Source organism: Macrosteles quadrilineatus, unplaced genomic scaffold (assembly GCF_028750875.1).
Source record: "Macrosteles quadrilineatus isolate MER2022 unplaced genomic scaffold, UCM_ALF_1.0 Scaffold_6__1_contigs__length_79288215, whole genome shotgun sequence".
In the NCBI taxonomy this organism is placed as follows: Eukaryota; Metazoa; Arthropoda; class Insecta; order Hemiptera; family Cicadellidae; genus Macrosteles; species Macrosteles quadrilineatus.
The window spans coordinates 48,480,500-48,496,863 of record NW_026542599.1 but is presented as its reverse complement, the minus strand read 5'-3'; the positions used below and the strand labels follow the sequence as shown (position 1 = coordinate 48,496,863).

Sequence of the window (16,364 nt, the reverse complement as noted above, 5' to 3'; positions counted from 1 at the left end):
AGTGGTAGAGATTGAGACAAAGAATTGAGAGAGAGAGAGAGAGAGAGAGAGAGAGAGAGAGAGAGAGAGAGTGATAGAGTAGCGGCCACCACGCAAGCGATCTAAAACTCAAATCATTTTGGCAGCAAAACTCCAGTCTGACTATACTCCATAAGCTTTTCGCTTCTTAATAGGTCTGTATTCATTGTCTCTAATTCATGCTAAAATCAATCGATTCCAGGACATTTATAATAAATTTATTGTTTCTTCTTTAGAATAAAATAGAATAGAATTGAATGGAACAGAAATCTCTTTATTGCAGGAATGACAACAATGTATATACAGTACAGCATAAAAATTATAGTCCTTCTTTGATTGCTTAATGAATAAAGTAATACTAGTAAGTAAAACTAATACTAAGAGTATAAAAACTAATTATGACTATACAAAATAAAAAATGACTAATTATTCTAAACAGTATTATTAAAACCAGCAAAAGGTAGCCCCTACAGGCAAAAGCCCAGTTATAGGGGATGCTAATAACTTGGTCTCCCGTAAGAACCCTTACAAAATAAAATTAACAATAAAACAAGTCGTGTTCATTATTTGAACAAATATGGGTGAAAAGATAAAATGATCATTTGAGACAATATGAAAATATACACAAATACACACCTACATAAAATACCTAAACATGTTACAAAATAAAGGAAAGTTTAATTATTAAGTATGATAACGAAAGTATGATAACAAAAGTATAACTAGATTAAATTCTTATTAAATACGATTTTGTGAAATAATGTCAAAATACTTATTCCTAAATTGTCTGAGTCCAGTAGTGAAGTTAATATGAGCAGATACACGATTCATCAAAACAATTCATTTAAACTGTTCCTTTCGTGACATCGGTTACATCATTTTTCGAGTTGTAATATACTAACATACATAAATATAACTGTTCTTCAGAAAGTAAAAAAACCTTGTAATATATAAAAACATCCATCCTATATACGTAAGCTGTGACAAAGTAAAAATACCGTAGTTAAATTGCGACTGATTTTATGAGTATGTGTTCATCCTCCGAATGCGCGTTATTTGACATAATATGGAAATCCAATACAATCTTGTCACTGTCGAATGTTGAAAAGTCTTTCAGACACAAAAGAGAAAAGTTTTTAATGATATTCTGAAAATGACATTTGTCAACTTTTGCGTGATACAGTAAACGCTTCTCATGAAAGCAAAGATTCTAAAAAGTTGCCCTTTTCCATCTTCATGTTAGGGAATCTACCTTACTGTATAAATAGTTTTTCAAAGTCATATTTTTTTAATACATTCTTTTGCGTCTTCAAAATAATGACAGTTTGCATTTTTTTATTCTGAACAACATTATTTAAGTTTAAACACAGCCTGACAATGGAAACCTAGTTTCCGAAGGAACTTGTGAATCAAACAATTTATTATACATTGGCCTTTTTGAACATTTAAATTTACAACATTATTTCAAAATTACTTCTGCATTTTGAGATATATTTTTTGCAAATCTTGTTGTTAGTATGAAATAATTGTGAGCGAAATAAGATTAATATTTAAAAATTAGTGATTGAATGAGTGAAATCGAGTGATACTGTAATATGTTTACGAAATAGCTATACTCTATTAATAAAAAAAAAATATTCACTTAATGTGTACGTACATTGTGAGACTAGTATGACCAACCCCTTAGAAAATAGATGCGTTGAATTTACCCATACAAGTACATAAGCAGTGCACTATGTATAGGATATTGAAATATTGTATATGATTGTACAGCACAAAATGAGAGTTTGAAACATAATTACCTCGTATAAGAAAGTGTAAATGAAAATGGAAATTGAATCACTAATAGTCGTGACCTTAAAAAATCTATATACAGTATATACATTTGATGCATAGTTCAACCTATGGTGACATATACTCACAATCTCTATTTGATGTAATGCTAATATCAACGATAAAAATATTTTATTAAACCCTTCATAAATATATACTATTCTAAATGTAGTGAAAATCATTAACATTTGATTGATATGAGTTTACAATCTGAACAACTAAAAATACATTTCTAAGGACAATTCATGAATAAGAGATATATTTATAATTTTCTAAATGGAAATACCCATTTAGTTGATAAATACCTGGAAAGCACACCGCAATTAATTAAGACGTCCTGGCTGCCTACTCGTATTAATTCAACGTCAGATTTGAATATCGTATTATATCCGCCTGACACAAAGCCTTGAGTGATAATAGTGACAGGAAATCCTATCATTAGTCATACTTAACTCCTTGTCATGATTGTAGAAGCTGACTGGAAATAAGCTATGTGCATGTAGTAATTATTAAACTGTTAAATAATAAAATTAATTTAACAGCGTCTTATTTGGGTTAATTTTTCTTAAGAAACTACAGAACTAGTGAAGTAGGTTCGACACATAATTTAGGGCTTTACTCCATCAATAATTTTTAACAGCCTACGTTACTTAGTTAGAAGATTAGTGCAGTATTAGTGTAGTAGTGTAGTATTAGTGTAGTATTAGTGCTTGTCTGATCGATTTAATTCATACATGTGTGGTTAATATAAGTAGATTAAGGGAATTTTCCAAATAGTCACCTTTTACACCCACTATTGTTTAGTCTTACATAATTATGCTTTATTGTTTGAATGTTTAGCGCTATTGGTCTTCTGTAAAAGGGGTATCTTTAAAGTAAATAGTCCAATTACTGGTCTCGATGGTATCGAACGTCGACCTTTTATTAAATATTATCATTCACTAGGTTAAAACTTACTATTGTTAACTTTCAGGCCCAGAAGTAATAAGAAACATTTGGTTAATTTATACATGTAAAAGTTGATTAGGATGCATTGAAAAACATATAGGGCAATTCAGACAAAAATATATACAGAAATCAGGTTTCATTCACCTTCTATTAGATTCATCATCATTAATTTAATATAAGAATAAATTTAAATAGTTTTGACCATGCTTGTGTTCCTATAGTGTCAGTAAAATTAAAATGGTAAGCTCGCGTTGATAAACCAAACATTGTGACCATATCTGCTACAGAAGAGCAGATTGTACAACGGTAGGTTCTTGTAAAACCTAATAAAGGTATTACATAGTCTTCAGTATAATATAATAAGTTCTGTTTAGCAAACTTGTCTTTTTAAAAAGGTCCCATGTAGGATTAGGTTTTTATTTTTGTTTGCTATTAAAAGTATTACGATCAACAATTTAAAAATCTAAAATATGACAGTCATTACATAAATAATTGATTTTCCATCATTGTTTAAGGCATGTGATACTATTTTAGGGGTTGTAAAGTTTAATTATTTCTTCATTTTTATCATGTAAATGACGTGAAGTTGGAATATTTAGTTTTGACGCGGATTCATAAACAGACACATTTTAATGGCTAGAGGAGATATTTATTTGCAATATAATTTAACCGTTGTGTTAAGCAAAATATAGCGATGTTTGATCTTCTATATTTAACCAGGTGGTTATAAGATTCAATGTTGAAAAGTAACAAAAGCAACACATTTTATCTCATGACACATGTGCGTCACTTAGCTGAAAACGAGCATAAAATTACGATTTTGTCACTGTCAAAAGTTGAAGTCTCCCAGATGCGAAGGAGGAATGTTTTCGATGATATTCTAAAAGTGACATTTGATAACACATCGTGTTACTTTTTCTCATGAAAATGATAATTCAAGTATGCCGCTTCTGTCATTTTTAGCAAAAAAATGGCTGCCTTACTTTACGAAACCTCTCATTATTTAGACATAGTCTACAAAAGATTAAAACATATTTATTTAATAATTAACTTCTTAATCAGCACTGTTTTGTTATTTCATTTATGAAATGTAAAAAACACTTGTCATGTATAATACTTAAAACATAAACTTTGTCGCATCTCCGCTGTCTAGTCTTCAACTCCGGCGGCGTCACCAGGATTGTAGCTCAGCTCTGCATAGATGTCGACCTTCACCTTGTAGTTGTGTTATTAGGGAGTCTTTTAATAAAACGCACGAGTCAAATAAGTTTGTATATTAATTGTTCAATGGTCTTACACAAGATTGACAAAATTAGTTAATCGAAACAAAGTAAAAATTATTACTGGACTAACGCGGCATGCGTGTTGTTCGTTGTGAAGCTCCCTCACAACTGACTATCGATGTGCTTCTATTGTCGGGACCACGTAAGATTGCAGTTGAAGGAGGAGCCTATTTACCATATGGTTTTCAATGAACCAATGAGAACCGTGCGGTGTTGCCAAATCTTTTAATATCAGCTGATTTTAATATATTGCTTAGTATATTTTAATTAGTGTTGTCAAGGGGCGATGTGGCAACGTCGCACTAGCCTTGTCTTGTGATTGGCTGCCACCAACTGCAAACTTACGTGGTCCCGACAATAATAAATAATGCTGATTGATGGAACAGCTTGTCTTGGTCAGAAACAAAGCTACACGGATCTTCTCATTCCAATCTACCCTCAGCTCAATATCATGTAGCTTTAAAACACACAAAAAACATTTATTTTGATTCCCCTCAAATATATTTATCCTGACATTTACTGTGTAAATACATAATCTTATAACCTAAATAGGTTATAAGATTATATAAGCAGAATGTGCACACTGTTCTATATACTGCAAGGGTTTGTAACACACAGAATTAAATCGGTAAATCACTATAAATCACATTGATGTACTGATTGCCTGTCTCCACTAATTCCTCTTGGATAGCTATGTGATTGCTAGACAATGCTATTGGGGCCAACATAATATTGATCCTACCAATAATTGTTGGAAGTGGTTTTAGAAAGATAAAAGATAAATTAAACAATAACTGCAAAAAGTGCCAAACATTTTAATGGTTATTAGTGCAACATTCATTTAATAAGTGGAATAAAATGTGGTTATGATTTCTTCGGAGTAACCCTACTAGTGTCATTAGAATATTTAACTGAAAACTATAATCCTATTTTTTTCCTAAGTTAGGTTTGCTAAGCTATAGTATTATGCTTTCACTTAAAAGAAATTAGAAATAGAACAAATAAGAATAAATTCTATCCAACATCTTAAACAACATATAATCTTAGAGTATTAACTGAATCTTAAAACTATTTAACGAAACTAATGAGTGAGCATCTTTTATACTGAGCATGAGATATAAATTCAGTAGGTATTAAATTGAATTTGTTATGGTTTTAAAAGAGAACAGTATAGACCTTTTTTGTCAGAAAAGGGAAACACATAATGTATTCATAGGACGTCAACCCTATAAGTGATCACCTGTTCCAACATCACCCTTTAAACGAGAAGTATATTACTTTATTACTAAGCAGGTGCATAGACCTTGACGCGTTAATATAAAGTAATATGCTACTTGATCTTGTAGAGCACCTAGGGTTCCTATTACATAGGACTGGGATGGTGGGGTCATCCTCTAATCCAGCAACTAGGAGGTAACAAATTGTGGTTATAAACTTAGCAACTTTATGCTCTTGGAAAAAGCAAAAAAGTGATCCGGTACATTACAATATTTAACTGTACAGATTACTTTTTGAAGTGTCACCGGAACACAGACCCATGACATAGCTGTCATGGATTCGGAGTCTGTCCTGTTTTAGCAGCTGTTACAAACAAAAAAAAGTATGTTTTCTTCAGTATTTGAGTGTACAAATATTGCATCCCAAACTATATAAATTGTTAACAATGTTTATTTTCGCATTATATCGAAGGCCATTTATTACAATTTAGCCGTTAAACCCTTATTGGAAAAGTTATTAAACATCCATCTCGTTGGGGTACACGTAAGTGTTCATGTAGGAAATATCATTTATACTGTCCAAATATATTTTTAAGTTAGACTTTGCTTTAGAAAATTCACTTCGGCTTGGAATTTGCCACATATGGAGTTTTACATTACTATTATACATTTAGTAAGCAGTTCAACCATCGGCCTTAATTTTGACCAACCGTCGGCATTTTTGCAATGGCATGGTTGATAAGTTTGTAAAATTGCAATTCGTACCTTGGTCAACAATGGATTCAATTAATGAGTGTCATTCATTAACTTTACCATTGCTAAAAATTGTTTTGTGTTCATTAGATTACAATAAAACATATATAACATAAAGAAAATAGAATTTTAAAAATTAGCTATTATTTGATATAATTTTAAACCTGTTATCTAAAAAAAAAAATTAAGTAATGCTAAAATGAAAGAGAATTAAAATTTACAATCAAGTTATAACGAAGATGACAGAAAACCGCAGCGTGACCTAAAGTTTTAAGAAGATGCAGATTTATTCCTAATTGAGTTAACTTAAAATTAACAGTTTTTTTGGAGTTTACCCACTTTTCTTTAACAATCAACAGATTATTAAATGTAGTTTTAGTAAATACTATGAATTGTATAGAATAGATGTCTAATTTTATTTCTATGTAGCAAATTAAACTTTAAAAAAAATTCTAGCTAGAATTGGGTTTTATTTTATGTTTTTTTACAATTTTGAAAAATAATTAAGTAAAATGCACATTGGTAAGTAAAAGTATAACGTTTGTTTTGTTCTATGACACCTGTAATTTATGAAGGTAACAAAAGGTTATGTTCTAACAAAGTAAACTACAACTTTGTAAAAAAAATAATTTTATATATTATTTTTCTTATCATCAAAAAATACTTTTACGTTAAGATACCTCTTCAGTTAACTCAAATTAAGGAATCAAATCATATCATCCCTACAAAACATCCACAGCCATTATCGTAAAGTCGACAATGGCACTACCAAAGCCACTAATATAAAGGAAACCACAGCCAATTATTTCAGTCACGTGAACCCAGGATTGTTGTTTTCAGTCGATGTTGATTGGTGGTTGTATAACTCTGTCACATGTTTGTGATATCATAGCTACATGGCGTTCATCAAAATCTTGTTTCAGTTACAAGTACACATTTCGTTTGTAGATTTATCATATTTGTTGGCATTTTGACCAATCAATAATTTGAGTCAATTAAATATCAAGTCACAAACAAATAGTTGAGTTAACTGATTTGAGAAAAATTGCCATACAACTATTTATGTCCTTTTAACACCAATTTAGGGTATACTAGCATATTCAACCGATAGTGTAGAATTTTCATTAATGATATATTGGCTTTCACAAGGGATATGCAATTTTTACTTTTTTTTATTTATAAACTCTTGTACAATTGTCACATTTATGTTTAAAATATCGTCGAAATATTTCTACTTCATGCCTGTAATAGGTCAAACACCTCAAAGATTAGATTTTGTTCTACGATTAGTTTAGTTGCGGTGAAAATTTTTTTGTTTTAAAACATTCACTATTTTATCAAATAAAGCAGTTTTAAATGTTGTAAAGCAGATACAAAACGTTGCTTCACCTCCGTCGAATACAACGGCAATCAGTTCCTAACATATCCTGTATTACACCTGAGAGACATCATGCATTGCTCTGAAAGCCTGAACTAATTGGGTTCATGCAATAGAGAAGATGTGTTGTATGAGTTACGTGAATCAGTAGCTACCAATAATAATAATAAAAAACTTTCAAGTAATAATCAGTCATATAATTTAGGCAATAAAATATATTTAGTTATTTCTTGTTGGATTAAGTTCTCTAATAAAAATTACGCATTTCTATTGAAATAAATTCTGAAATCACAGATAAAGATATTGTAGCATAAATTTGTAACAATAAAAGCAGTATGATTCAAACCTAGGTATATAGACAGAGCTTCCACTATATAACTATAATAAACGTTACAAAAATGATCCTTTGGAAAATAAAATATTTTACATTTTGAGATTCATCGATTCTTTTCATTACAGCTTTTATATTTTTTTATGAAACCGATTTTTACTAAACCAAATTCTTAGTAAGTAAACCACTGAACAAATTAAAGTTCCTGTTTATAAATGTATCAGTTCTACATGGAAGTTAGATTAGCTTTTATTTTCAAAGACCATTCTTAAAAATGGAAGTCCTTTTTGTTGTAAGTTTCAATGTCAGCGATTATAAATGTAGGTCAACATTGATAATTACTCATGACGACTCATATCACAACAAAGTATAAAATAGCATAATAAGCATATAAAATTAAAATACTATATTATACTACATATTTGTGAGGAATTAAATGTTTCAATATTATAAAATGCAGTGCAATTTTATCATGCAAAATCTAAAATTATGTATATTTTTTACAAATTAATCCAAGGTCATTCCCAAACCATAAGGACAACGTTAAGGACAGAACACGGCTTTTACTAGAAAAACAAATTGTATACGAGTATATCATAGTTTTTATGTAAATGTTTACACTATACCGTTACATAAAGCCACGTAAATGTGTTTTTTTTTTCAAATAGTTTTGCTTGACCAAACGTCAAACATAGGCCTGCATAGAAAAGTCATACAGATTCCGATATTTATAGACAACACTTTTAAAGATAAGTTCAAAAATACGGGTTGAATTGTCAAATGGGTTGGGTTTGTCACTACGACGTTCGTCCCCATCAACCAAGTCCTGCAAACGACAACTCAAATTGACGCACTTCTGGAGTGTATTTGACAGAATATTTTTTATCTTGTGGTTTTTTGGGACAATTTAAAACTTCTGATATTTTATGACATTATTATTTGCAGTTAAATACTCGTAGATTCTAGGGTCTAACATTTATTTCAGTATTTAAGATTTGAGGTACGGACAGTTATACTTTTCTCTCCCAATTATTTTAAATATCTTTAAAGTTTATAAATACGTTTAATAGCATATAAACTATATTTTATTGATTGTTGTTACGTATTACTACAAAAGTAAACTAGTATTAAAAAATAGCGTTAAACATCATTTTAAATCCATACTAAACCCATACATCTACAAAGTGATATATTTTTGTCCGGAAATCATTAAAAATCCTGAAGTTTAATTTTTATAAAATGCAAGGGTAGGAAAGTAGGTCAAGTGTATGTAGATGTTATAAAAGTCTTTTGTATTCTGTGGGGATGGACCTTCCCACATGAGATCCGAGGCATTGTAAAGGATTTCTTTTGCAAATCCGTAACAATGTTGTAGTTTATTGTATGTAAAGTAACCCGAAACACTCCTTGCAACTTTACTAGAGTACCATCTTTCTAATGTTTCTTGTCATTTTAGCTATTCCAAGTTTGCCTCGTTATTTTTTTTCGTTGTAGAATAATTACTTATTTTCTTTACAATGTTTAAAATACTATTGTAGTCTACCTCTGTATATCTTTCAATTTCAGAAACCTAAAAAAGAATACTTATTCCTGGAATTACAAGAACTATTGCCCTTTAAACATTATATAAATATGGGTTAGGTAATAGTTTGCCAAATTCACAGAATAATACAGCATGAATTGTTACGTATGGCAGTAAAGAGAAAGCAGGTTAGCCACAAAACAGTGGATTAGGATTTTATCCGATGATATTTTGGCTTCAACAGACATAATTTGGAGGGCCAGAGAGATAATAGCACCTTAGAACAATATAGTGGGAAACAAGGTTCATTGTTAGTCCATGTTTGAAAAATTATGGCTTTAAATAATTGGGGGCCTTATAACAGGCTGGACATGTTTTGTAACATTTTTACGCCTACAGTTTAAATTATAGATTGTTGTGTTGATATATAACATGACAGCAGAATATTCTATGTTTAACTATACTTGTTTTGAATACAAAACACATTTGCACTATTTTTATATATTAACAGAAAGATTATCTTAAGTACATTAGAAAACTTCCGGGGAGTAGATAATAGTTTATACATAATACATTTTATATACCCCAACTAAATAATCTAAAAGATTTTGTGGTAAGCCACTTTCAATCCAGCAACGTTTTGGAAAATAGTTGATAATATTCGTAAAAGAAGCAGAATACATCAAAAGTAAGTTATACTCCTTCAGTTCAACATCTGGCTGAATCTTTTTTAACTTTTACTCGGAAGTTTTCGTGCTGAGGGATTAGGGCAAGAATATGATATTTTATAAAACATGTACCACTCTTATACAAAAGTAGTTTTTTTTTCAACAGTTTTCTGTAGTAAGATGTATAATTTTAGCAGGGATACAAATTTCCAGTTTAAATGGTTTCCTAATATGTTGATTATTTAAACTTAATTTGCGTAATTTTAATAAAGCTGTCGATTTCATTACAACATGTAACCATTTGATAAGGAATTCCAATATTTCAGTTAGAAATCTAACGTTATGTATTTATTTATTTCTACGGCAAACAGCCATACATCAAAGCAAGATGGTTTACACAAGTATGAATACACAATAATTGTAATACAGGGCCCAAAATAACATTTACAAAAAGACTTAAAAAAATATGATTCCAAATTACATTGATAGCATCCGATTTAATAAATAAAATATCATGAACAAGCACAATACATAGTTCAGACTACGTATTTCAAGAGATATTGATACGATGAATCATTTCAAAATAAATCACAATAATTATGTGTTATGCTGTTTTCACGAGATATATGGATAGAAATAATATGTAGTATAGTTTAATAAACTACAATGAAATTGCACTGCATATGTATGAATGCAGATACTCCAGGTTCAGTGATATGACGGTTAAATCGATAAAATTACTTTGTTATCCTCATTTTAAATGTGGCCTTTTGACGTTTTATGGGTAATCTTTCAAAATTGAATCTCCAGGAAGTGGCTCAAGATTATGTATATTTTTTAACAGACTCATTTGCATTCTGTAGAGATGGGTTTTGCTACAATTGGTCTAATTCATCGTGCAGAAAATATACTAAAAAACCATAACAATTTTATGGTTCACTGTATCCAATATTGGCCTAATACACATATACTGTAATATCCTTAGTGCATCATGTTTACTGTAAATTTATCTAAACTAATTTACTTTTTTACACTTGTTTGAGCCGTAATAATATTAAGCCGAAATAATCCCATTACGATTAAAGATCACTTTTGAGAGATATATTTATTGCAATAATATTTTATTAAGATGCTCTTGTTACAAACATCAACGCTTTGTAGCCAGTGCACTACATTTCTGCCCTATAATGTATGTGTAGGATTCACCTTGTCGGCCTTACATAACCAAGTCTATCCATTATTCACCCTAAGTGCCTCTATAATATCGTTGTTTGATGGCCACATGTGTTACCATGGCAAATACAAACCATACCCCATCTTGCTTACCTACCATTATTTGTTGCTGAGTCTATTAGTTTACTTTGTTAATATTAACTGTTACAGCTAAAAATACCATGAAATGACTAATGTTAGATAATGTGAAATCAGGGTTGACATTTGAGTCCATTGTTAATGTTCATGTTACAAATTTGATGTTGGAATTGGTAAGTTTTGTTGTTTATTTGTGATATATAATGATGAGTTCGAAACAAAAATGGAGTATCCATACACGTCCTAATTTCAGTAAAAATCTTCCATTGAAATAAAAATACAGTTAGTACTTATAAACAACTTAATAAATACCAGGTTAGTAAACTATTCTATTGATTTATAAATTAAATTTTAAAAGGCTGAGTGTACAGATTTAAGGAGGGAACAAGTTCTACATCTATGCTTGTAGTCTATAAGTAAAAATACACGGAAGACCAATCCAATTCAAATAATTTCTTACCAAACTTAATTTTAAACTAGATTACACTTTTAAGCTGGTTAAAAATGGAGGTTGAGAGTAAAATGGAGTCAATTTCCGGGACATATGCCCTCATAATAAATGTGGAGAACTTGTATCAAGCAGAGGTCCTGCAAAGAAAATTATATTCACCTTATAGTGGTATAAAAATATATCGCAATCTTGAATCAAATATTGCTTAACACTATACAATATTTATTACATTATATTGTTTCAGGTATGTATACGTGAAACTTTCAGAATAGTAAGTATATAATAATATAATATATAATATATAATATATAATATATAATATATAATAATATATAATATATAATATATAATATATAATATAGAATATATAATATATAATATATAATATATAATATATAATATATAATATATAATATATAATATATAATATATAATATATAATATATAATATATAATATATAATATATAATATATAATATATAATATATAATATATAATATATAATATATAATGTATAATATATAATGTATAATATATGATATACAATATCCAATATATAATATATAATTTATAATACATGATTTAACAGCAATTTACCTGCCAACAGCCTTTCTATTCAGAGATTATCATCTTACTTCTTTATTTATGAATTATACTTATATCTTTATTCTAATTATTTTCGCAGAAACATGGTAAATTAACTGAAAAACTAAATCATCTTTTAATCTGCATTAGAAGTATAGGTTTAAGGTAGAATGGTCTCGGATTATGAATAACCCAAGTGGCGTGTTCTCATATAGCTCTAGGTTTCCCAGCACGTACTAAAGATGGCTATCACATACATGTGTTATTCGGCAATCTGGGCCGTACAGCTAGGCGTAGTCTTTCACAGAGGTTTCAGATCTTTTATAGGACACATAACATTGTAGTTATTGTTTAATATGTAAACAATATTGAAGTGTGCTAGTGGTTATAGCGTTTCAAAACGACTAATTGTGTGGCAAGTATGTAAATCGTTTCTAAGGGTCACTATATAATATTTCGACTTTAAAATTGTATCTCTAAGCATTAGTATTGTGTATCTATTGTAATATTTTGAAACAAGTTTTAATTTTCTTACCTGACAGTACAAAAATACGTCAAATAACATTTGTAATAAATATATTTACATACTGTTTACTTACAAGACGGTAAATACATAAAAAAAGATCATAAGTGATCAATTTCAATTAAACACTCCAATCGTCATCAGACCCAATAGGTGAATTACGCCACTTACCATTTTTTATATGTATTTACCGTCTTATGAGTAAAAAGTAGAAGTTTAAATATATTTAATACAAGTGTTAGGCTATTTGGCGTTTTTTTTCTTTCAGGTAATTTAATAACACGTATGTTGATCCAAAAGAATTTTTTTTATAACCATTGAATCACTTATAATTAATTGAACATATCCAAATCCGTATACTAAATCGGCAATGAGTATATAACAAACGGGAAACTATGATGTAATAATTATTCAAATAAAATTGGCCATCTTAAATAAAACTTTGAAACAATCCGTTTTCTTTCATCCTGCTTATATATAAAGGAATTGTACTAAACGGTATAAATATGCAGTTTGTTTTTTAAGAAAAACAATGTATTTAACTTTTACGCCACTGCATAATCAGTAACAGTGTTTTAATTACATTTCCAAAGCTAGCCAACTCGTTGAACTGCGTAATACTTACTAACTGTTTGATATTGTACCAATATGTAAGACTTATTTATACCAAAAATTATATGGCTAGTGACTTGATATACCTCTATTATTGTAAGCTAATCATGCTGTCAAACTATAAGTTAGGCTACAACGTCCCACTAATTACCAGCCTAACCTAATTCCCCATGCATCGCAATGTAATTAATAGATACCGTTATTAGGCCAACATGTCTGTGGTAAAATCAGCAAAACGAGCTAGATAAGAAAGATTAATAGAACATTTAAATAATACGGACTGTATAAAATAACTAAGATAAATAAGATTTTCACAAAATATTAAAATACAACACTAGATTTTGAGTTGTATTTTTTTAAAGAGAAGGATAAGGCATTTTTTACAAATGAGTTCATAAAAATATTAAAGAAATTGGTTTTGTCTTTTACTGACTCTATCTGCAGTTGTAGTAATATAAAAACTTAAACACGATACATTATTTTATTAGTTATTGAAATAGGAGTGTCTTTAACTAACAATAATTAGGCTAAGTATAAAATACCCCCGCCGCAGCAAACCTGCAGACTAAGCGAATTTCCATTTTGCCTGATTTGATTTTCAATTAAATCTATTCAAATAACATTAGGTATAACGAACGAGCACCTAGGTTTACTGCCTACAGTGTAATAAAGTGTGTTTAAAAAAAAACACATATTTTATAGTAAAATATTAATAGCTTAGTATAAAATAAATAGATTGGACAAGTTTGATCCAAATATATGCATATACAAGCAAACTACAACAGTTTACTTATTCTCCATAAGAATAACATGGGAATTTTTAATTTAAAATTTTATCCGTAACCAATAACCATACAAAACCCCCGCCGCAGCAAACCTGCAGACTATATAATTTCCATTTGACTGATTGGATTTACACTAAAATGTCTACTTAAAAAAATAACATTTATTCCCTATTTAAATAGAATTAGTTTAACAAGTACTTAGGTTTGCTGCATCAGGGAGGGTAAAACTGTTTTTTTTTTGTAAAATGTTAATAGTTAGTAAGAAATAAAAACATTTTCCAAATTTGATCAAAATATGTTCATAAACAAGCAAACTACAACAGTTTACTTATTCTCCATAAGAATAACATGGGAATTTTAAATTTACAATTTTTTGGAATTTTCTCCGTAACGATTAGGCGCATAATAACGCTTCAATATACTAAATTATTTGTTTTTTTAAGCTCTACAAAATGGTTTGGAAAGAAATTGCTAAATTTTATGTTTTTTGGGTCAAAAATGGGAAAACCCTATTTTTACCCCATAAAACCCCCCGTAAACCCCCGTTCCCATGGTCCGATCATGCTGGATCGCGAACTCGTTCGAATAAACGTAGGTTTACACGTTTGTACCAAATTTCATCAAAATCGGATCATTTTTGCTCGAGTTATCGTGCTGACGGACATATATATATATATATATAAATATATATATATATATATATATATATATATATAAATATATATATATATATATATGAATTTGAACGGATGGTGTTTTTGGCCTCTAGGGACCTCAAATCGAAAAAAAAATCGGTCCCGCGTCCAGGTCTTACCATGAGTACTACGGTAATAGCTTATTCCCTATATGGGAAATTCGCTAAAACTAATACCAGTACAGATCTGAACTGAAATAGTTATAAATAGCCTTGAAGGATGAACAACTCAAATACAACTAACACAATATAACTTAACTAACTCATATATCGAAGTAATGAGTAGAGAAATAAATAATCGTAGGACTTAAGTATTGACTAATCTTTCTCTGCGTTTACTAGAGAATAAATACTCGTATTTTTCGTCTGTAAACCTGTACTTTAGTGATACTTGGATTTAACTTAGCAGTGTTATAGAACAGTTTTTATTTTGAATGAATAGAAATTTAGTTTAAAATTGATATGAATCTCAGGCGTTATATACGAAGCCCTATGGGTAAATTACATGAACGTGTCAAAAGCGATTCGTGAGAAATGTTGTGATGTTGTGATTTTAAATGGATCAGGATCGATTTGAGTGGGGTTGGTGTATGAACCCAAGTGATTTAGGAGTGGCCCAACAGTAATTTGATTTGTGGTTTACGGGTTAAAAGTGGTTTGGTGCAAATTTAGGGTTGTAGGGGAATTGTAGGGTTCTATGATCTAATCAAATTAAATATTTTATCAGCAAGTGTTTGCCAGCTCGTGTTTTACATGGCTAAAAAGGTTGGTGAAATATCCGTGTGGCTAAATGCAGTATTTAATGCAGTATTAAAATGCAGCAATGGTTTGGTATAATTTATTTCGCTTGTAAAAGCAGTATAAAAAAAAACTTAAGAATTATTTACTATCATTTTGGTTTTTGTTTTTTAATGATCAGTGGGTTTAAATTTATTATTATAGACATTTTAACCAGGCAACCTACAACAAATTAATTTATTTTACAGTACATGGTAAAAATCACTTGTTTATAATAGCCTAAACTTGCCTAAACATTGTTTTGGCAGTTTGTTTAAATTAAAACAGCTGATTGACAATTTTAGTTTAGATTCTAATTAAAAAAAAAAATATTTATTTCTCTTAAACCATATTTTGCAAACAATTGCTTTAGTACTTTGGGGTTTAAGTTTTGGTAGGAGAGAGTCAAGTAAAATAACGAGTATTAATTTTATCGGAACTATTTTCCTCTTTAAAAAATAGAGTTCTTCAGAAATCTTCGAGTAATCTTCAGTGTAATATTTACCCAACTGTAACAACTGAAGTTTTTCCTTTTGTACTGTGCATTGTAATTTGCTAGTATCGTAATACTGTGGATGGCTTGTTTTAAACACATGTTGTCTTTTGTTTACGTCTTCCTTGTTATTTCGTTCAACCAACATAGTTACGAGGGGACCGCGCCAAAGTTGGACAGCG

General features: G+C 29.7%; 1 protein-coding gene across 4 annotated transcripts in view; it reads left to right on the top strand.

Moving 5' to 3' along the window:
* The window catches only part of LOC128996530 (very low-density lipoprotein receptor-like), a 588,560-nt gene that overhangs the window by 242,909 nt on the left and 329,287 nt on the right, over positions 1-16,364 (top strand). The window lies entirely within an intron of this gene.